Here is a 22,723-nt window from a genome sequence, read left to right as displayed (position 1 = left end):
CAGTGAGGTACTGGGTGTTAGGACTTCAACCTGGGAATTTTGTGGGGAACATAATTCAACTCACAACAATTGTGTTCATATTTGCTCTCAACCTGAGAAAAACTGTTAAAGGAAAATCTTTGTTCTTTCCCTTTCTTGTCATAAGACATTTTCTGCACTGCAACTTCTGATCAAGATGAAGTAGACACGTGCTTGCTCTTCTGAACTGACCCCTGTCTCCTCACCGTCACCTACGGGAACTCCCTGGGTCGCCTGGGTCTGCCTTCCTTGGCTCCCTATAAGCTTCTCTGGGACCTGTCCCCCGGATGTGGTGAAACCACAGGCAGGGCTGGTGCCTTTTCTCCCCCAGTGATCTGAGCTGCTTCTCTCCCAGACCTGAGTTTCCTTCTCTAGTGGGCTTTATTTGATTTGAATGTCCTGAATATTCTGCACTCTGCAGGTAGAACCCCCAGCACAGATGAAATGCCTTGACTAGTTCTGGTCAAACTAGTACTGCTGCTGCTTGGGCTGTGAGGAGCTTCACTCTAAGCAAGGTGCCCCCCACCCCAATGCAATAAAAGCTCTTCAGAGACTCAGGTGGGACATGGCTGCTGAGAGCAAGGAAGACAGGCTTTGTTTGTGAAGAGACGCCGCCTCTTCCCACCGTGGATGGGCTACAGGAGAGGTGGGAGCCGGGGAGGAAACAGGGCGGGTGCTTAGCCCTCGGTGCTGCTTCTCTTGAGTGTGACTTCGCAGTCCCCTCTCTCAGGGGCACAGCCTCGAGGCCCTGGAGGACTCTCCAGAGTCCCCCCTGCCCAGCGGCAGAGGCTGCTCCTTCCATCATGCATGAAAGCCTTAGGGACCACGTGATCATTCCCCAAACTCAATCTGAGACCCAAGTATTTCTCCTGAACTCCCAGACCAGACGTTTCCATTTGATCTCAACACTTACTCACCCATTTCTTCATTCCACCAAGGACAAGACTGGCTGAAAAGGGGTTCGAGTTGGGGAGGGGAGAGTGCACTGGTCACAGAGACAGAAGGCCAGGGGGTCAAAGGTGACTGAGAACATGGCCTATGCCTAACATGAACGAAGGTGGCTCTGGTTGGAGGGGAGGGTGAAGGGGGGTGAGTGCTAGAGAACAGGTGGACACCACATCAGGAAAGTTCATACTCACGAGATTTATCTTGAGGTCATTGAATGGTCTGAAGTATGAGAGTGTGAAAATTAATAAACAGAAACCTCAATTAAAATTGAGTCAGGAGGCCAGAAAGGGGAGCTCTCCTGCCCTGCGAGGCTAGCAGAGCCCAACAGGAGGAAGAAAGCCTTCCTCTTCTTACCTGGCAAGAGCCCAGCCAGCGAGAGGCTATCACAAGGCAGCCAATGAAAAGCTCCTGTACTTCGAACTCTCAGTTGCTCCAATGGACTCTGTTCAGTGCAGGCCTCCCAACTTCGTTTCCCCTCCATAAAGGAGTTCTCTTCTCCTTGTTGGCTTGAGACTCGTACACAGCTCACCATGGTTGCAGCCCCCAAATTGCAATTCTTTGCTGATCCTGAGTAAACCCATTTTTGCTGGAGAAATAACTGGCAGCCTATTTGTTTAAGGTCAACAAGTGTGACATGAAAGATTACTCTGGAAGTACGTGAAGAATGATTCGGATAGAGGTGAGATTAGAGTCAAAAGACAACTTAAGGGGCTATTACAATAATGCAAATATTCACTCCCTCACCCGCTGACGAGTTCCTAAGTGTTCTCCCTGGGTCTGTGGGGAGTAGGTGGAGTGAGCGAGGGGTGCGGTGCCTTCGTGACTCCTGCTCACAGCTGGTGGAGGCAGCTCTCCCTCCCCTTCACTGGGACGCAGCAGCTACTGGGCTGGAGTGCTCCAGGCTGAGCCCTGTACTTTCTTTTCCTCATTCTAAAAAAAAAATGCTGGGAGAGCAGGAGGCTGTCAGCTGTGTTTCCTGCTTCACAAGGAGAGCTTTGTTTGAAGAAGTTTCAGAGTGCAAAAGTCAGATGGAATACAATGGAGACACAAAATGAAATTGCTCTTTACAAGAAATACAGGTGCAATAAAATGGAGATACACTTGTTTTAACACTGCAGATGTCCTGAGGATTTCTACAGGCTACTGAGCAGGTTGAGCAAAAGTCCAGTTGGGAAAGGAAAGGGGGAAGGCTGGTCAGAGGCTGGTGGGAAGGAGGGTGTGTGCACGTGGGTTGAAAGCATGGATTGGGCAGACTTGATGCAAGTGCTCTGAGCACCAGTTAAAACCCCAGCGTGGGACAGAGGCTACACTGTAGTGAGAACCATGGTCTCTTCCCTGCCCAGCTCTCATCCCACTGGCAGTTCTGTCCTCTGTACCCCTGTGTTTGGCATTGCCTCCATGCAGAGAGGATGAGCCTCTCCCCAGTGACCAGTGCGTTGGCAGACACCCCCTGCCCCTGGATCAGAGACCATGGGAGAGAGGGGTGAGACGCAGGACGCTCCACAAACTGTATCTGCAAAATGGGAGGCTCTCTTCCTGAAACGAGACTCTAATACTGGTCTAGGGTACTTTCTATGGGTGAGTACTTGGTACTTTATACTGAGTCAGTCATCAGCCAACAGCTGTTTTTTAAGTGCCTGCTGTAGTTCTGCACTGTTGTAGGGGCAAAACTTGCAATCAGACTGACAGTTTGTGGATCTAAATTGTTTTGTTTGACTTGACCAGTGCTAGCTGTTTCTTTCTTTCTTTCATTCATTCATTCATTCATGTCTGAATGCCTTTAGATGGAGCAAGTACTTGCCAGTTAATTATAGTTGTCTTACACCCAGTTGTTGTTTTACTTGCAATTCAGGCCAAGAGACTCCCACACATGAAAGAATTGTGTCCCTTCCATTCAAGGTATGAATCAAGGTTTTGGGCAAAGAGAGTCTGAGGCAGCCGGTACCTGAGAGAGCCATGGGGAGCAGGGGGAGGCTTTGAGGCAGCAGGCGTGCTCTCTGAAGTCAAAATGGTTAAAGTGCTATTGAACTTTTTTGTGCTTAACGCAGCTTCTATTTGCAAGAGCTTTGGACTTTGGTCCCCAGACAAGTTGGAGTTTAGAGGAAACAAGTGATTGGAATGACTAAAGAGGAGACTTTCAAAATGTGTTTCTAACATTGGGTCCAAACTGAGATGAGACTGGGGTGGAGCCCAGTTTCTCAGTCTGGACGCTCTCTTCTAAGCTGACTACATCCTTCCTCTGATTCATTCTCGGCATTACCCTACAACGAGGCTAGACTGAAGCCAGAGGTGGGAGTAGTTAACTGGGTCTTACCCATCCTGCTCGTGAGTATTCATGTCCTTTTATTCATCTAGTCATTCATTCAATTGATTATCGAGCACCTAATACGTGCCAGGCACTGTCCTAGATGCTGGGGTACAGCAGTAAGCGACACAGACACAAATCCTTGCATTCATGGTATTACATTCTGGTGTGTGTGGGGGTGGGAAGGGGAAACAGAACAGACAATAATATAAATGAGTAAATTACATGATACGTGAGGAGATAAAATGCTATGGGGAGCAGGATAGGACAGCCATTGGGGCAGATGGGGGAATGATGCAACGTTAAATAGACTGATCAGGGAAGACCACCGAGAAGGTGACATCTGATGCAGGACCTGAAGGAAGTAAGGGACAGTAATGCGGCAATCAGGGAGAAGAACATTCCAGACAGAAAGACTGCTCAGTGCAAAGGCCCTGAGGCAGAAATAGGCCTGCTGTGTCAGAGGAACAGGAAGTAGGCCAGTGGGATGGAGACTGGACAGGACAGCAATGGAAGTGGAACACACTGCACCTTGTAGGTGATTGTGGGGACTGTGGCATTCACTCTGATGAGGACAGGAGCCATTGCAGGGTTTTACGTAGAATTATGGTCTCTGCTTACCTTTTATTAGAATCATTCTGATAGACTGTAGGGGGCAAGGGTGAAGCAGAGGTTCACTTTGGAGGCTACTGCAATGGGCCAGGTAAGAGGTGATCATGGCTTGGACCACAGGGGTGCAGTGGCCATGGTGAGATGTGGCTGGATTATGGATAATCTGAAGGCAGAGCGACCATTTATCTCCTGGTCACTGTGGTCTCACTGAGGTAACAGGTAGGTTGGGAATCTGTTCTTCCCACTCTGTGTCAAGCACTGTCCTATGTGCTTCACGTAGTATCATCTCATTTAATCCTCTGGCATCCTGTTGAGTATGTGGTTTTCCCCATTTTACGGGAAGAAGTTGAAGCCTGAAGATATGATGAACTGGCCCACGACCCATATAAAGGGCAGAGGTGCGTGTCCCATTGGCACTCAACTCCCACCCTCCCCCAAATTGAAGAAGGAGTGTGGTAACTTCTGGTTCCAGTGGACCCTTCCGGTGGAATCTTCCAGTGGAAGATGTTGGTGCTCTGCCTGAATGAGATCAGCTCTGACTCAGCTGGGAGTGTCCGAAACATGGAGCCTTTATGGAGCCCTGGAGGTCTCTCTGGGTGTTCACATGTCAGGTGGTTCTGCAGATCGGGGGGCGGGGGCTCCCCTGGGGCTTCCTTCACTCCCTGCCTGTCCCAGGCAGGGCCGACCTCTGCAGCTGTGCCTTGAGCAGCCTTTTCTTGCCCTGTGGCAGTTTTAGCTGGCCCTTGGACTTCACTCTTTAACCAAAGCCTGGATCAAGTAAAACTGAATTCTCCCCTTTTCTAAAATGTGAGCTAAACGCAAAGGAAGTAGAAGGCCAATTTAGACCTAAATCTAAACTCGCACACATAGCAGGAAGTTGAATGGATTTCCCTGTTGACCCAGAATTGGTGATCGGGGCTGAAACTATGTCCAAAGAGATGCTGAGTTCTTTACATGCTGGGGAGAACCAGCAACATTTAGACTCCACACTAGTCCTGTTACCATCAGCTCTGCCCTAAACCCCTCCCCAGTTTGTATATGAGAAGGGACGAAGTGGGAGAAGACTCTGACCGAGGTCATTATCACCCAGGGTTCTCTATGAGAAGTGATTCCCTCGTCTCTCACCCCAACCTCGCAAGTCAAGAGAAATGGGGGTTCTTACAACAAGGAAGTGAAGCTCATATTCTAACTCCAGATGACATGTCTTCTTAGATTGCCAACTTTCTGATCTGGCCCTATACATGGAAGAATAGGAGGAGAGAGAACTAGGGAGACAGGGCAGCATGGACACGGAGGTGAACAGGGGAGAGCCTGTACGCCTGTGTTTTGGTGTTTCGGGGGCATGAGTTCTCCATGGGTCTAGCAGGCAGTGTGGACAGGGCTGGGCTTGCAGTATCCTGCCTGTCGCGCCTGTTGCCTGATGGGTGGCGGATGCCCGCAGCAGGGACTGGGATGTGTGTTGGCACGGTATCTTAGTCTGTAAGTATTATTATTACCAAGGCAACACAGACTGGGCAGCTTAAACAAGAAACATTTATTTCTCACAGTTCTGGAGGCTGGGAAATCTAAGATCAAGTTTCTGGCAGGTTAGGCATCTGAGGAAGACCCATCGATGCTGGCTTCTTACTGTGCTCTCACGTGATGGGAGGGGTGAAGGTGGTGTTGGGGGAGGGCCCCGTTGTAAGGTACTAATCCCATTCACAAGAGCGTCATTCTCATGACCTAATCACCTCCCAAAGGGCCCACCTCCTAACACCTTCGCATTAGGGGTTAGGGTTTCGGCATATGAACTTGAGGGGGAGACAAAGGCATTTGGTCCATAGCACACAATACAAGATAAGAGCTGGACTTGGACTTCTGATCCGAATGACGTGTGCAGGGGAGGGGGTGGCTCCGAAGAAGTCTACCTGTGCCCTGGAGAGAGCTGGGACCACCAGCAGAGTTAAGCAGTGATGCTTGATTCCTTGTTCTCCTCTCTTCCCAGCCCATCAGCAGAGTGGCCAGGCCTTGAAGGGTTGGGAGGACCAGGGGGCCACAGTCCCCCACTGCAAGCCGTCAAGGTCCCTGTCAGCCTTGCTGAGAAGGAGAGGAGCAGCGGACATTTAGTTTGACGTGGAAGTTGTAAACGTACATGACTTTTAATGACCAAAAGTGATCAGAAGGTCATGAAATTTGAGGAAGGTGTTGTTAAGGGCTGGGAATGGGAGATTGGATGAGGTTTGATCACAGGCAGTGAATCGAGAACACTCATATTTATATCCCATCATGTTAAAATCACTCAGTAAACGAGTTGCACCTACTTCAAGGCGTTATCAAAGCAGAACTAATACCAGAAAAACATCAACTATTCAAACCCAGCCCTGCAATGACCTAGATGGCCCTGCCTGGATTCCTTCACCTGCCTGGGCTGTGGAACCCTTGGTGTTCCTCTGGCCAAACTGTAGAATCGAACGTCATCCAAGTCACAGTAACAAGCGGAGAAGCTCTTTAAAAACCTTTAGTGAGCACCAATTGATTGTATTAATAATTAAAGTGTGCACAACAAGGAGGAAAGCAAGAGAAGTTTCTCCTTAAGCATCTTGCAACTGGGAAAACCCCAAAGAGGCAGCAGGCAGCCACCATCTGACATAAGCCTCATCCATGCTGAGAATGTTCTGGGCCAACTCTTTCCGATTGTGAATTTTATGGACTATTTGGAACAATAACAGCCACTGGGACTGCCTGAACTTTTCATCATCAGGAGCCAGGGAGCCTCCCCAACAACTGGGAACCAACTAATCAGGGCATCCTTTTGTGTAAAACCTTCTCGTAAAAGGTTTTTATAAAAAATTGAGGACTTCTTTTATATAGATGGGAAACCCATCCATAATTCCCCCAATTCCTTCTTCCCTAACAGAATATCTGGCTTCTGTTTGGCATATCTTGTGTTTTGGCCACAGATATGTATTTTCACCCAGCTGTAATCATAGTGCAGATGGAACTTTGGTCTCTTCTTTAACTGTAAGCGAAGACTTCCGACTACTCCTCTTCGTAGCTAGAGGATGTCTTATTGTCAGTGCCAGGGCACACTGAGCTGTTCCTGTGCTGATTCGTATTTTTAAGACCACAGATGCGACTGCAGTGAACATCTTCCTACATGTATAGAGCTTTGTCCTCTTGAATCATGTTCTGAAGATATCATCCCAGAGGTGAGATTTCAGCATCAGATTGGATGGGAATCATTGCCCACAGTGATGTTTCCCTGTGCGTGGTCCTTACTTACACACTGTACACCATGTAACAGGGGTGTTCCCTGGAGAGATGAGTGGGTGGTCCCATAAGGACCCCTCCCCAGCAGAGCCACACTGCACAGGAGAAGGAAATGCTTGAATATTTGTGGGCAGCCTGTTGACAGGATAAAGATCTTTGAAGGGACTGAGTTGACTTGTCATGTCTTACATAGGGCATTTATTCATCTCTCCTACCTACCTACCTAAGGTCCTTATGGTTAAACCTTTAAAAGCCTACTTACTATTTGTCACTATAAACCTGAATGGCCCCCAGGTTAGGTGGAGCCCAAGTCATTTATTCACCTTAAATCTAGCTCCAGAAGTGATCCCCGTGCCTAGACCTGTGTTCCTTGGTCTCATGGGGGAGGGAAAAGGTGGAGAACACGTAACTGTTACTTAGATGAAGCTTCCGTCCCTCCTCGGGACATTCTCTGATTGCTGCCCTGTTGTCTTCATCACCATCCTCAGCTGCACATGAACACTGACTCTGCACCAAGCACTGTCTACACCTCACCATCTCATTTCACCTTCACGTCACCTGTAAGGTAGGTTATGTGACTGTCCCTGTTTATAGAGACAGAAACCGAGGCATAGAGGGCACATAGCTAAGAAGCGGTTGTATTGGGCCATGAAGGTGGAAAGTTGACTAGGACAGTCTCTGGCACTAAGGGGCTCACTGTGTGTGTGTGTATGTGATATAATGACAATGGATAAGACAGACTTTGTAGTGGCACTGAGAGCTCACAAGGGTCCACCTTCCCCCTTGCTTGGTGGTGGTGGGGTAGTCAAAGAATGGTTTCCAGGGTAGGAAATGATAGTTAAATATTGAAGGAAGACTAGGAGTTAGATAGAAGATTACTCTGTGGTTAAAGAAGAGATAAAATTATAATATGACTCATTATGGTCGGGGGCAAAATGTGCGCCCCAGGCACTGGGTGAGAGTTATCAGCTAGAAGGGATAAAATGATTGCTGAGACAGTAGAGAACATGGTAGGAGCCATTTCTGACCTGAGGAAAGGATGAGTAGGGAAGAGGAATGCTGGGTCTGTCTTTCCCCTGACGGCTGAGCTGGGGTGTTCAGCAATGGGCCAGGCTGCCAGAACATTCCAGCTGTCAGGATAGGTGTGGTGATATCTCTTGTTTCCTTCAGTAGACACTCATTTCTTGCTCATTGATGATCAAGGCTATGCTGTATTTCTTGATCCTAAGACACCACTGATGTTTTGGACTAAATGGTGTACCTCCCAAATTCATACACTGAAGCCCTAACCCCACAGTGTGACTGTCTCTGGAGATGGGACCTTTAGAGAGGTAACAAGGGTTAAATGGGGTCATGAGGGTGGACCCTAACCGAACATGACTGGTGCCCATGTAAGAGGAAGAAGAGTCAGCAAGGATGCGAGGGAGCAAGAGAGAAGGCCAGGTGAGCATGCAGTGAGAAGTTGCCGCCTGCAAGCCAGGGAGAGAGGATCCAGGAGAAACCAGACTCACCCACACCTTGATCTTGGACTTCCAACTTTCTGGACTGTGAGCAAATACATTTCTGTTGCTTAAGCCACTGTGACTGAGGTGTTTTATTCTGGCAGCCACACACATGAATCCAACTAACTTAAGACACACCATCAATTTAATAGCACTTTTTGGGGGGAGAAAAGAAACACTTCATTACATGCCTATATCAGTTGCAAGTGTGCATCCAAATTTCAAAGATGTTAAAACATGAGAAATTGTGCATGATTCCCAGATTTGTAACTAGTAGAGCAAAGAATGTAAACATTTTATGATTCTTGATACACCGTACAAAACATTTTAGGTAATGCTATTCTTAATTCCCTTTTCTAACCTGGACACTCCATTTCAGATCTGATGTGACCAGCAGATATAAAACAAAGCTATGATTTCTCTCTCCTGGATACAATAGACAAATTAACGTAGTAGAAACACAGGGGTATTTTTTATCTTCTTGCATTTGTTTTGATTTTAAGCTAGAGAGTAATGGCTACCTTTCAGAAACAGAGCTGAGATCATGTGTAAGACGCAATCCCATTGTCCCAGAATTTGTTATGGTGGTGCAGGGGGGTCTGGGTGAGGTATGGTTTGGGCTGTATCACTCAGACCGTTAAAAGGAGCCCCACTGTCCCTTCCAGGTCAGGACCCTGTGGGGACAGAGGGTATCTCATTTTCCACCCTCTTTGGAGCTGGCTTGAGTAATGCAAGACTCCAGCATTTATGACCAAAGACCCAGGCTGCCATCGGAACGTCTTGGCCACACCACCCCAGCTCCATGAAATCAGGTAGAAGAGTGTGCAGAAATCTCACTTAGACTCACTGTGGGCGGGGGCCGTGACCTTTGCTTCTCCTCCTTGGATCTTTCCCTTAAGGATCCCTTCACATGAAGTTTCACTCCCCCACCCAGGACAACATAATGTTTTTAAAAGGATTAGTACGTGATGAATTTCTGGATCCATCACAGTTTTAAGACCATAAGCTGAAAGGTAGGACTTGGTATTTTATTTGGACCGTGCTTTGCTTTAACCTTGTTCTCGGCACCGCATCTTTAATATAGATCTATATGTCACGTACATTGCTGTTACATTGTTTTCATATAACCATATTTGACACCCCACTTGACAATGTCAACGTTCACAGTGGTTCCTCAATGCATTTGACAGTATCAACCCTTAAAATGTTTTCACAATACTTACATGTAAGCACATTTGACAGGATCAGCAGCTGAAATGTTCCACAAAACTGTGTATTCACAGTTTAGAATACTAGCAGCTACTGTGTTTACAATAGCTCTGCAGAGTGACTGTTCATTCAGCACACTTTGGGGTTTTGTTTTGTTTTGTTTTTTGAGAATTTATGAACCACCAGGCTCTGTGATAGGCTTTTTTTGACATTGGGTAGAAAGATTATTAAGATTTAACTGACCCTTCCATAAAAACTTTTAGTTCACCAAAAATCAAATACCTAGTAACCAGCATTTATTGAGCACTTACTAGGTGTCATGCACGGATCCAGTGGTTTTCATACAGCAATTCACTTAATCCTCCCAACCACCTTATTCATATGAGGTCACGCACAGCCATCCCATTTTACAGATGAGGAAACAGGTACTGAATGGATAAGCAGTTAGCGTGAGAGCCCTCAGCTAGAAAGAGGCAGAACTGGGATTGGAATCCAAGCCATTTTCCCCTAGTGCTCTCCTGCTCTCTCTCTTCAGTGTGTTCTGTGTGTTACATCATGATGATTACAAGACTGTGTGAGCAAATAGTGTGGACAAAGTGTTTGGTGTGCAAGGCAAAAGGGCCATTCGTTGCCTGGTGATGTTGAAAGAAGGCTTCAGGAGAGGAAAATATTTGAAGGGACTTCAAGGTTTTACTTGGAGTTGGGTCAAACAGAGAAGCCGGGAGAATGCAAGCGTGTGTGTAAATTCTAGGAGGCACTTACAAGCATGGTTTGAGAACCAGGTCAAGTTTAACGGGGAGCTGGAAAGTGTATGTGATAGAGGCAAGATTGGGAAGCACTTGAATGTGTTGGGGAGGAAAAAATTTTCTCTACCCTCTTAGGTTCAGTTCCTGGGGAAGCATGTATTAAATGAACAAAAGATAGAATAATAGAAAAAAAGGCATATAATTTTTTTTAAGTATTTGTATGCATGGGAGTTCACAGAAATGGAGCTAAACTCAAAGAAATGGTTAGGTGTTGGGTGCTTATATACCATTTTAACAACAGAAAGAGGCTTTGGGCTTCAAGGAACAATACATTGTGGGGAAGTGACTAGGACATACAGGGTTGACTCGTGGAAGATAAGGGTTATTACAGTGAGGTCTGTTTATGCAAACTCATCTCAGTGTTGACTCTCCGTCTCCAGTGATAAGACTTCTCTTGCCTTCCTGGTACCAGGGCTAAAGGCCTTCACAAAAGGAAATGTATGCCCTGTTTTTAGGCAGATAAGGGGAGGGCAGAGAACTCTTCCTGCATCTGTTGATTCTCAATTGCCTTACACGCAAAATAATCCTGATGCCAAAGTGGCATATTCTGGGGTAGCGTGTTCTGATCGCCTTCAAAAGCCATGCTAGAGAATTTGGTCTTTATTTTATATGATGAGAGGTTTAAAGCCTCAAGTGTGACATGGTCAGATCTGTGTGCTTGGAAACGCCTTCTGGCTGCAGTGTGGAGAAAGGTTTAGAAGAGGAGATGCTGGAAGCAGGGAGGCCTGTTCCAGTCTGGGTTCTACCCCCCTGGAGAAGAGAGAGAGAGAAAGAGACAGAAACCTGCAGTGGGATTCCCTCCCTTCTTTACGTCTCCCTGAAGGAAAGCTGGGATTTCAATTTGTATCCTCCTGTGCGGCTGCAGTTTGGAGGCCGCCGCGTCTGTGCAGGGCTTATCGCTGCGGCTTTCCATGACGCAGAACCCCAGAGAGCATCTCTAGCTCTACAAAACCCACCTGGGGAGCGAGCGTGCATTGATCACCCCAAACCTCTTGAAGGATCTCAGCAGAGGCAGCACGGAGGAGCCGCTTCTGCCTCGTACACTGTTGCCTGGTCCTCGGCAGCATCTGTCTTATCAGCGCTGCTTCCACCATCCTTCATCCCTTTCTTTGCAAACACTTAACTTCAGAGATCAGCTGCTCTGGGTGACACGCAATGGGGGCTTCATATTTCTAGTTCATTTTACAGCCTGGGGGAGCAGCCACAGACACATGCACAGGGGCAGGAGGAAGGAGGGGGGCCCTGTTCCCCTCTCAGCACAGGCAGGCAGAGAACATTCCCCTGCTCAGGCCTGTGCAGCCCCGGGAGGTTTCTTGGCTCTCCTCTCCCCCTCCCCAGGTTCCTGGGAGACTAACAACCCTGTTCAGATCTCCTTGGGCCAGCGGCTTCTCTCCCTGAGAGCATTTCTCTCCAGAGCTGGTATCATAGCTTAATGATGTTCCTCCAATAAGGGGAAGGTAATTGATTGTTAAGTGAAAATATAAATTGTAATTGAATCCGTCACATTTCAGTTTTTCATTATCGTGTGACAAGTCTGTTAGAGCATTTGCAAGGACTGCAGGGATGGGGGAGGGGTGGAGAGAGAGGAAGACAATTGTCCTGTGTTCCCATTTCCAGCGTGGTGGGTGTGCCTCGCTGGGCCTCCTGCACACGCCAGAGTGTGCCTGGGTGTGCACACACTTACCTCTGCATGGGGTCAAATGAAGCTGCGTTAAAAAAATGAGGGGAAATGCCTCCAAGCCCTCGACTGGAATATGTGGGTCTAGTTCAAACTTCAGATTTGTATTTCTAGCTTCCTTGGGCATTCAGATTCTTTAGTAAGCTCACACTGTCATGGGCATCATGCCAGGTGAGTTCACTGTTTTGATCTCATTTACTAATTTTTTTCTTTTTTTTAAATTGAAGTATAGTCAATTTACAATGTTGTGTCCATATAATAGTTCAGTCAAACATATACATACATATATTCATTTGCATATTCTTTTTCATTATAGGTTACTAACATATTGAGTATAGTTTCCTGTGCTATACAGTATAAACCTGTTGCTTATTTATTTTATATATAGTAGTTAGTATCTGCAAATCTCAAACTCCCAATTTCTCCCTTCCCACCCTCTTCCTCTCTCCCCGTAACTATAAGTTTGTTTTCTATGTCTGTGAGTCTGTTTCTGTTTTGTAAGTTTGTTTGTCTTTTTTTTTTTAGATTCCACATAAAAGTGATATCATATGGTATTTTTCTTTCTCTTTCTGGCTTACTTCACTTAAAATGACAATCTCCAGGTCCATCCATGTTGCTGCAAATGGCATTATTTTATCCATTTTCATGGCTGAGTAGTATTCCATTGTATAACTATAGCACAACTTCTTTACCCAGTCATCTGTCGATAGACATTTATGTTGTTTCCATGTCTTGGCTATTGTAAGGAGTGCTGCTATGAACACTGAGGTGCACGTATCTTTTCAAATTAAAGTTCCCTCTGGATACATGCCCAGGAGTGGGATTGCTGGATCATATGGTAAGTCTATTTTTATGAAGGATGGAGTATAGCACAGTGGTTAGGAAGTGGGCTTGAGAACCAGGCTGCTTGGATTAGTCAAGTTGTTTTGCCATTTACTGTGTAGTCTTGGGTGAGTTAGTAACCTACCTGTTCCTCTGTTTTCTCATCTGTAAAGTAAGGATCATGATAAATACTGCTTAGGGCTGTTGTGAGGATTAGACAGGGTTAATTTAGGTAAAGCACTTAGAAAAATACACATTAAAAATTAATACTTATTAAAAATTATTAGTATTATTCTCTTTCTGAAGCAGTTCTGTGTTATTATGAGCTTGGGTATCTAGAAAACAGAGCCCGAGGCAAAGCTCCAGTGCTAGTGGTTTATTGGGAAGCTGGGAGGGTTAATCCCCAGGTAGCAAGTGAGGAATAAAGAGAAGGGAGGCAGGGAAGGAAGGGGAAAATGCCAGGGGGGCTTTTGTCAGGGTTCCAGTTTGCCCCAGCTTCTCAAGAACACACAAGATTTCTCTAGGGGGCCATATGGAATGACTGCACCTGAGAATAGTATGGGGCAGGGGGTGTGGGGAGTGTAGGGGAGGGGGAGAAGGAAGGCTAAAAAATGTATTGATTGAGTCTTCCTAGCTCCTGTCTCTGATGGGTCAAAGTTCACTCCATGGGGCATTGTGTTCCTGGAATTTCCCAACTATGTTATGCAGCCTTTCCTGGCAGCTGTAGGGAAGTCAGAGCCTGGGTGCCTTTCCTTAGGCCAGACCTGGGCACTGGAGCGCCGGAGGCCCCTGCCCTGCGCAATGAGTAGGAAGCTTTACCAGCCCACCCCTGAGCCACCACCTGTGTTTAGCAGGGGAGTTGGGGGGTGGGGGAGTAGCAGTGGGGAGTAGGGTGGGATTGGAGTGGTGGGGGGGGATGGTGACCAGGGTTCTCCACTGACCACAGAGCTGAGGCCTGGGGGATATGTGGGTCCCAATACGGTTTCCTTGTGTCACCAAAATCCATCATACCCTCTTATGACCTTGTGTTGTTTTCTTGTTTTAAAGATCTCACCTGAGGGAACAATGCCCTGACTTTTTCCCTGAAGGAGAGGATGCTCTCCCACTCCTTCAGGGAATGTAAGCTCCATAAAGCAATAATAGATACACTCTTACTCTCAGCTGGTGGTGAAGTATCTGCTACAGACAGAAGCTCAATGAATGTGTTGAATAACATCCCTCCATATTTTCGTTCATTCATGTTTTGTTGATATTTAATTTATATAAAATAAAATGCATAGATCCTAAGGGTTCAATTTGACTGGTTTCGACAATTGTATACACTTAGGTAATTGCCTCTGAAAACAACATGTAAAACATGTCCCTCATTCTAGAAACTTCCCTCATTCAGAGTAATTCCTCTTGTCCTGTTTTCAAGTTCATGAATCCTCTTCTCTACTTTGTCCAATTTGTTTTTTAACTCTATCGAAGGAATTCTTCACTTCTGATATTGTTTTTCTTATTTATAGCATTTCTGTTCTGTTCTTTTTTGCACTTTCCATCTCTCTGATCAATCTCTCATCTTCTCACATATACTGTTCATGATTTCTTTTAGATCCTTTAACATATTTATCATAGACTTTTTTTTTCTTCAAATTCCCTGCCTGATAAATCCAATATTTGGACTTTTTCTCAGTCTGATTCCATTGCTCTTTTTTTTTCTTTTAATCATGGATCATATTTCTTGCTTCTTTGTGTTTCCTAATTTTTTTAAACTATGTGCAGAGATCATATGTATAAAAAAGGACTGAAGAGGTAGAAGCAAATAAACTTTACGTCTAGGAAAGAAAAAGTCCCATCTTTTGTCAGGCTGGTAGTTTGGAAGGATGAGTTAATCTGATGTGTTGGGCTGGGCCTGAGCTTTATTGTGGCTCTGGTTAGATCCAGTTCACTTCTAGCCTTGAAAGATCGGAGGATATGATCAAGACTCTCCCTTCAGCAGGGCCTGGGATCTGAACACAGGCGAGATTAAAGAGATCTTTAAGTTTTACAGCTTCTTGAACAATGGAAGACTCTGTCGTAACAGACTCCCCGCCGACTTCTTGGGTCACGGGAGACTTCTCTGTTTTCTTTAGTCCTGATGCTGATTTTCCATTTCTTGGGAAGTTTCTTTGCATCCTGTTCCCCTGCTCCCAGCCTTCAGCGGCTCCAGTGCACTAAGCAAAGACCTCCAGGGGCTGTGCCTGGGCACCTAATAGAAGTCCGTGGTGTCTCAGGAAGATTTTCTCAGCCCTCTTGCTCTACGTCCACCTTGCAGGGGCTGCTGTCTTGAGATTCCAGAAGGTCTCATATGCTGTGGGAGGGGGGATCTCTCTCAGGTCTCTGCCCTGTCCCCAGCCTTTAATATACTACTCCCATATGCTTGTTGAAGGCCTATGGGAAAGGTAGGGGGGCATGGGTAGTGAGTAGTTCTGTAGATGGGATACCAGGGGCTTCCTATCTCACCAGCTCACACAAGCTTGTGGGAGATTCATGAAATGTTGGGCTGGTTTCTTTGTACCTTTGTCTCTGTTGAATTCCTCCTTTTCCACCATTTTACTAAGGATGCTGGTAACTCTGAGTCTCTACTCTCCAAGGAAAGGCTCGTTGCTTTCTGGAATTTAATTCATTTAGACTTACTGATATCCTCAGCTCTCTGATGAGTTTAAAAACTATAATTTTACAGTTTACCTAGCTTCTTCTAATGGTAACATGGAAGTGACACTCCCTTGTGACTTTCTGCATTCTAAACCAAACAACCATGTGTTGTTATAGCTCTGCTCTCTGGAAGTCTTCACTGGGGGCAACCACAAGTTTCATATCTGGACAGCGAAAGATTATTAAACTCCAACCAATGGCTGTTTTGTTCTTCTGACATCCAAAGAGCCATGCATTTAGATGCAGACATCAACACTCTTAAATAAAGCTTTTCACTTTTCCAGGTCATTGCCCCTAACATTTGGAAAGCAGTATCAGGAAGCAATATTAATCTGAATAGGCTGATTTTGGTTAGGGGGGTTTTATAAAGTAAATATTTTCTCTCTGACTTTGAGCAGTGGTTCAAACCTTCCACAGCACGTTAGAGATCAGAGCCTTCCCCCGCCCTCTGCTAGATCTAGGCCTGCTGTCTGGGGGCGGAGGAGGAGTTTCACAGAGTAGAGGAGCCATCTAGTTTCTCTTTGACTTTCATTTTTTTCCTGTAATCAGGGATGACTGCTCCGAATGACCCCTCGTATTCACCACCCACTTGACATAAGAACACCTACTCTGTCTGAGGTCTAATTTCTTCTGGAAGCTCAGTCTGCTTCTGCTTTGGGTTTAGGGCTCTACTCCTCCTCCTGGTACCTTGACATCCCACAGCATCCTTTGGGATGGAATGCTGAGAAATCACTAGACATTGACAAGGTACCTTGGAGGGCAAAAGGGCTCAGTAAATTAGGAGGAGGTGGTACACGTGCACTTTGTCAAAAATCGCAGCTACTGCAATGAGTACTGCAGTCGTTGTAAATCCCTGGGCTCCATGAGGTGGAAACGCTGTAGGCGTGATTACGATGCTGGAGCTAATGAGCCATTTTTCATAGCATAGTATTAATAAGGTTAATTAATGAAGAAGGCTCTTCACTCTCACAGGCGACCACGCACCCGGGTGCACTCAGGACCGTGTGCGTCTTCCCGCTTTCCTTTCCCATGGCTCGTGGTGTCAAGTTCACTCTCTGTGTCACGGGTTTGGCCTGTGACGACAAAGCAGGGAAAGCTAGCTCCAAGGTGGATTTCTAGTGCTGGTTAGAAACACTTTCGTCAGATGTCTACAAACAGATCCATAAAAGCTTGAAGTGGCGTGTTTCTCATAATTTTATCATAAAATTGTAAAAAATAATTGTTCTGGAACCGTTTGTACAATAAAGTAAGATATTGGTGATATAGAGTGTGGCCCCTGACTCCTAGGTCAGTGTTGCCACTAGATATGGTGATTGTCAGTGTTATTACAAGCAGCTTCGTAGATTTTAATCTACGTCCATTGACTTGAGGAAACCAATGAGCAAGTTTCTATTTTCGTAGGTATGGTCTGCAGAGTCATACGTGATGTTGCCACTGGGTGTCTAATACACAATTCAGATTTGACAACTTCGGTTACAGAACTCTTGATTTTTCTGTAAACCTCATGCCTCAATCCTTCTCATCCACTGGTTTTAAAGCCACAAATCTAAGCACCACCTTTGATGTTCTCTTTCAATTTATTCTCTACATCCAGACCAGCTGCAAATCCTATTGCCTTTACCTACCACAGATATCCCAAATCGATCCAGACTGTGAATGCATATGTGTCCATACATGTTCACATGTGCACGCACATATATGTGTATGCTTTTACGTATACATATGTATGCATATATGTGTGTGTGAATATATATTTTGTACTTCTCTTCCTACCTTCCCACCTAGCATGTGAGCTGTGCGAGTATCTTGACTATCACCTTGGTATCCTTAGTGCTTAGGACACTGAATACCTGAATGAACCCTGAAAGAAAACATCTGGAATTGCAGTTGGGAATTAAAATATCTTCTACACAGAGGGCACCAAGGTCCAGGGAGATAGAATTATTTGCCTAATTTCACTGGAGAAACAAGGTCTTGGTCCAAATGGATACTGTGGAGACACCTGGTAATGATACAAATGACGGATTCAATGTTCTTTGCAATAAGGTTGCCCACTGATGGCCCGAGGTCCAGATCTGGCCTGCATAATAGTTTAAAACATTTGGATTACTGGAAAACATAAAACAGAATCCATTTTCTGTGTCTCTTGGAAGTCTGCGTTGTCTGGCCACATAGGACTTGTCTTCCTGTCCAGCAACACACTGATGACACTAGAACTGAGAAGTGGCTGTCCTGGAGCCAGGATGCAGGCAGGCTCTCTAGTTGGCCACAGAAGGTTCTTGCTCAGCCCATTTCCCTCATTTACATTACCTGCCTGGCCTCCGTAGGCCACTGAGTTCGCGATCTTGTCCAGTCTGCATTTCTACAGACCATCCCCACGAGCAGGCATGTGGCGAGGACCCTTCCACGGCCCCCTCCCGTTATCACCAGCCTGCATCAGCCTCCAGTCCTAGATGGACACATGGAGACTTGAGGGCCAGGGCCTGGTCCCCGTTTGGACCTGGTCAAGTCAGACACAACCCAGCATCTTCCTTGATCTCTGGCTATTTCCCAGACGTTTTCATAAAAGCATGGTGAAGAGAGGGTGAATGCTTGAATCCACCACAGCCTCCACTCCTGAGGAAATGACCCAACATTCAGGTCCTGCTGATTTGGCCCTTTGGGTCATCTGCCTAAAGACCTTCTATTGACTGGAAGAAGTCATGACTCTTGCCCTTCTTTGTCATCCACGACCAGAACATGTTCTCCTCCACTTCACCTTGACCTACGCAGTGAGACGTTTCTCTGAAGTCCAGTCCTTCATCTTCCTCACACTTGTGGTTAAGGAAGCCGGTACCCTTCCAAGAAAAGAAAAAGCCTGCCTGGGTGAGAACCTGGGTGTCACTCATCCCGTGTTCTTGTTCTCTCGTACATGTGGCCAATTTCCTAGAGATTTTTATATTTCTCAAGGGCGGCAGGAGGTCAGACTTCTGTGAGAAATGACTCCCTTAGATGAAGTTGTGAATCCAAATTTCTCTTAATGTTTACACAACCATACAGCATCACTATGGCGTCCAGGAGACTTCCCCTGGGTTAGAAATGCCTATTCATTTTGTTATGTTGGTGGGTTGTTTTTAAGCCACAGAAGGAATACAAATAGACCACACCAAACTAGCACATGCAGCATAAAACTCGGGCTCAGACGGCAACCTCTGAATTCCACACGGTAGTTACATGCCAGCTGTGTTCTCGTTTATCCAGCTGCTGTTTTAGGACATTCCAGTGATCAATAGGTTTAACTCCTGTCGGGGAGGCTCCAGTAATGAACAAAAGGTGTTGGCTGCAGAAGGTGCCACGTTCTATGGTTACGAGCAATTTGCTAGTTTTCTCAGAAGAAGAGCTTAAGAAGTTTTCGTGAAATGTCTGCCTTCAGAATCGTTAACCATTGGTTAAACTCTCCATTTTACCTTAGGCAAATTTTGTTGAAAACAACTAACAGGGTGAGTAGGAGTGCTGACCACGGGGCGAGATCCCAGGAGGGTCGGGCCTGAGCCCACATGTGAGGTGCTCTGTTTCAGGCTCTTTGGAGAGCAGAGCTGGCCGTGTACCTTTTGCCTGTCCTGGGCGTCCAGTTTCTGTGACAGCTGTGTGTTTCGCTGCCGAGGTTCAACCTTTATGCTGGTTTCTATTAGTGAATTTATAAATACAGTCTGAAGAACGCTACCTGTCCCTTAGCTCTTGAACCATCATTACGATCCAGAATGGTAAATCCTTTGTAGGAGTCACCTTGGTTCAGCCGAGGAAAAAAAAATAAAAAATTACTGATGTGCTTTCAAAAGGTAGAAAGAAAAGTAGAGAGAGAGAGAGTTAGAAGTTTTTTTTTTTTTTTTTTTTTTTAATATAGCTGAATAGGATTTTAAGAAAGCAGAATTATAATGTGGAGTGAAAGGAAAGCGAGAGGTTGGGTCAGAAACTGGGTTATCAGTACAAAGCAGAAAGGGAAAATAAATGCTAATAGACTGCACATGTGCCCTTCCTGCTAGATTAGAGACCAGGAGGGCGCCTACTGAAAGCTGCCCATTGTGTGGCTGAACAGAACACAGGGTCTGGGCTATTATCCCCTCCACACCCCCTTGTGCCGCAGACGGTGGTTCTTCCTTCTCTTATCGGGGCCATGCATTCCATCCCTGTAGCCTGATCTCTTCTTCACTCTTCTGCTCTTACAGAATGGATTGATCTGCTGAAAGAGAGGGCCTGGGAGAGGGGCTTGCCTGGGAGGAGAGGGGAGCATGTGAAGGCAGTCAGCCTGGGAGGCCGGCTGCATGGGCGGGCGGGGAGAGGGGCCGGCCCCCGGGGTATGGCAGGCACCAGGGTCAGCTCCCTGGCTTTCCCTCAGCCCTGGACCCAGCCACCTGGAAAACAGCGCCAAAGCTCTCAGCTGTTGAACAAGCAGCCTGACTCCCTCCCCTGGGGACACCGAGCCTTCACTGCTCCATCCCCAGGAGACCCGGGGCGCTGCCTTCTTGCTGGCTGACTGCAGCTGAAATTCAGCAGAGGTGAGCAGGGGCGGAGGACACAGGGCTGGCGGGAATGATCCCTCCCAAGAGAGCCCGCCTGGAAGGATGAAGGGGTCAGCCTCGGGGCTGAATCCAGAGCCCAGGGTGGGCCTGGCCACAGCCTCTCCTCCTGATCCCCATGAAGCCCTGTGACTGCGTTCACATCCAGTTCTCCTACTTAGCAGCTGGGGGACCTGGGGAAATCTACTTAGCTTCTCTGGGCTATAGTCTTCTCCCCTACAAAGTGGTACCAAATTGACAGCATTACTGTGAAGATGAAAAAAGCTAATTCATGGAAAGGGCTTGGAATGCTGAGTGGCTTAGAACAGCACCTTAGAAAGTTGGCCATCATCATCCTCGTTACTATTACACATCTTTATCATCGTTGCCGTTATCGGTCCTAACATTACATGTTATTAATAGTATAACATACATGTGTTCTAAAGTATTTCATAATGGATGTGTATATACATTTATATATGGCATCATTTGTGTGATTTTGGGTGAGGTACTCAGTCTCTCTGAGCCTCATTTTCTTTTCTGTGATGCGGGGTTCACAAGCGGGATTATTGGGAGGGTAATGAGATAATGAATATAAATTACCCAGGACAGAGGCTGGCACATTGGAGAAGCTCAGCAAACGGGCTCTGGTGTTATTTTTACCTGCCCATGTGAACATGTGCTGTGTGCACCTGCCTGGGTGCTGTTTGTGTCCGGGTGGTTAGGTTTCGGTCCGTGCTTGTTTCACATGCATTTGTAGGATGCCACGTGTGTGTGGGCAGTGTGTGTGGGCATTGCCTGTGGGCTGGTGGTCTGAGGCTTAATTGGTCAGGCCCTGTTTGTGGCTCTTATGAACCCCTGAGCACAGTTTATGTCTCTCTTGGAACTGAGCTGCCTGGTGTACCTTGAAGCCCTGAAATGCAGCTTCGGTCAGGGAGTTAAGAGATCTGAGTTAATCCTAGCTCCCCGCTGTGCCCCCAGTGGAAAATGGGGATTGGGACACCTTCCCCTCCAGGCAACTTGTTTCACCATATTTAAGCCAGGGGGCTGGGCCGGATGAAGCCCAGATCCCTCCCAGCTCTGATCCAGGTTGGTTCCATGATTCCTAAGTTTTATGCATCTCCTTTCTGTACTTTCCCCACCCTCCGGCCCCCAAAGAGTCCTTCTCTTCCATTCCTCTAGAGGAGAAGGATATGCTCTCAGGAAAGAGTGAATGAATGGTGTGTGCCCAGGGGAATGTCATATGCAGATGCAGTGTCCTGTTTTCTGAGCATCCCTGCACTCTACCTTTGCAGTGGAAGCAGCCGTGACCGTCAGTGTGAACCTAGAGGCGAAGTGTCTGATACAGCCGCCCCGTCTGAAGCAGGGAAGGGGCTGGCAAGAACCAACGTAAGCAGAAAGAGAGGAGGACATCAGGATTCCCTTCTTTGTTGTGGGACAGGAGTTCTCATCTGAGTGAGGGCTGGAGGAAACTGTGAAGGGGCAGGCTGAGCGGCTCCAGGTCCCAGGTGCGGACTCCTAATAGTTAACTCAGCCGTGCCCTCCCCCCGCCTGCTGTAGAGGTGAGGGGTCGGCTCCCGGTTGTGCACTGCGCCTGGACAACCCCAGGGAGCGTTACTCACATTCCTCGTCATCCTAAGTTTATATCACCGTTATGCCAATTTTCCAGCAGATGGCCATAAAGTGTCTTGAGAAAGCAAGGTCTGTTTCTTCTTTTATAATTCGTGCAAGGTCACCATCTTGGCTAGTAAGGGGTCTGTGCTTCCGGACCACTTTTGCTGCCTCCGTCTGTTCTCCAGCCCTCCCTGTGTCCCCCTTCCAGGTCCCCTGCCACAGCCTCCTTCCTCCTCCCTCACCCCTAACTCTCTGTTTACCCCTGAGATTTTCATTTAGTAATTGCAGGAATCAGGTAAAAATGAACAGCCACGGGGAAGGTACACAGCTCGAAGCTGCTGTGAAGTGTGCCCACCTCAGTTTTCCTCCCGAGTGAGGTGCGCTGTGATGGCGCTGAGCCCCTTCCTTGATAGGATTCACTTCTGACCTCTCCTCTTTTTGGTTTCTTGGATCAGCCCTCCCCACTCCCTGTCCAGTCTTGCTTGTCAAATATTCCTGGGTTGAAGGACCTTAGTCTCCTCTCCCCCATCCTTGTTATGCTGTACGGTAGCTCTTGCCCCTGACTGCAGAGGAGAGAGGGAGGCCCCCTTAATGTGTAAGTCCTATTGCTGGGCCTGTGAATCCAAACATCTTGGATGAGACTTGCTGATGACAAGATTGGACATGCTGGCTTCTGTCTCCTTAGGACTTTGCTGGTTCATCTAGGCTAGGTGATCCAGGTAGTTCGTAGAAACAATAGAAACAAAGCC

At 46.8% G+C, this 22,723-nt stretch overlaps 1 protein-coding gene across 14 annotated transcripts in view; it reads left to right on the top strand.

Annotated features, from left to right (window-relative positions):
- Nucleotides 1–22,723, top strand: part of LOC123614968 (uncharacterized) — a 501,406-nt gene that overhangs the window by 156,040 nt on the left and 322,643 nt on the right. Inside the window, exon 1 of one of the 14 annotated variants that reach the window (XR_012499261.1) lies at nucleotides 3,124–3,291. The exons of the other annotated variants lie outside the window; for them this stretch is intronic. The gene's annotated coding sequence lies outside the window, so the exon portion shown is untranslated. Of the gene's footprint in view, nucleotides 1–3,123; nucleotides 3,292–22,723 lie in introns of those variants that run through there. 14 annotated transcript variants of the gene reach the window in all.

The sequence above is a fragment of the Camelus bactrianus genome, chromosome 15 (assembly GCF_048773025.1).
Source record: "Camelus bactrianus isolate YW-2024 breed Bactrian camel chromosome 15, ASM4877302v1, whole genome shotgun sequence".
Taxonomy (NCBI): Eukaryota; Metazoa; Chordata; class Mammalia; order Artiodactyla; family Camelidae; genus Camelus; species Camelus bactrianus.
This window is presented reverse-complemented; position numbering and strand designations above follow the sequence as displayed.